We start from the raw sequence: 1,107 nt of genomic DNA, 5'->3' as shown, positions 1-1,107 counted from the left end.
TATATATATATAATGGGGAATGCTAAAGGAGGAGTTGGAGTATATTTAGCAGGGGGAGTGAGAATGCGTCACACCTAATTCCTCTCTCCTTCTAATTTCACTTGTGCAAGGCATCCACAATTCCAGAACATGCAATGAAAAGCTGTACTCAAATCTTTCTACTGATCAGTAAACATTATTTATGAGCTGTTAGGGAAAGAGGGACCTCCTCATAAAAATCCTAGCATGTGTGCAGACCCAGGAACAAGCAAACACATTTAGGAGAGTGTCAGGTCATTTAGTTCTTCAGCATTTCCCAAAAATCACAATGTCAGTTTTGGGTGGACTAACCCTTTGCATCTTTTGTGTGGACAAAAGAAAAAATGCTGCACAGCACTAAATGCCAATGATTTGTGTTCTGATTTCCACATGGTTACCAGTTTGCCACTCATGTGCTCATATCCTGTAATGATTGTAGCAGCAGTACTGTATTACTTTTTACACAACTGTCAGGGCCCAACAGCATCTGGACCCAACATTCTTTGAAAAAGTGAGTCACACAAACATATGTTTGTATATATGCATATTTGGAAAAAAACGGCTTAAATTAAGATGCAACGCAAAGTAAGCACCACTTAATCAATTCTATATAAAAGGCTTTAATACTGTAATAGAGACAGAGAAAAATATTATCCATGAGATAATATACAAAGTAGGTTTTGTCATTTATCATTATTCTACTTTTCCGAGCAGGGCCCTCTAACTCTCTTGTATTGAATTGTATTTTAATTGTACTGTCTCTATTTTGTAAATCATTGCTCAAATTTTTCATGCTAGATAAATTCTGTTCAATATTATATTACAATAGATTAGTATGCTGCAGAGAATGAGTTCGGATTAGGAAGAGCTGACCACATACCTTGCAATCTGAATCTCTATTCAGTCTCCTTTAGCATAACCAGAACTATGTAGTAGAAGTCCTACCTAAACAATCCACTCAGTTTATATCTAGTTAGGTAGGCCTCATACTACGCAATTGTTAGACCTAAAAAGATTGTTCAGACTGTAAGGTGCATGGTCAGTTTAATGCTTTCTCAACAGGACTGAACCCTCTTATAATATGATTCT

The sequence above is a fragment of the Nanorana parkeri genome, unplaced genomic scaffold (assembly GCF_000935625.1).
Source record: "Nanorana parkeri isolate BGI_ZX_2015 unplaced genomic scaffold, ASM93562v1 scaffold311, whole genome shotgun sequence".
Lineage (NCBI taxonomy): Eukaryota > Metazoa > Chordata > Amphibia > Anura > Dicroglossidae > Nanorana > Nanorana parkeri.
This window is presented reverse-complemented; position numbering follows the sequence as displayed.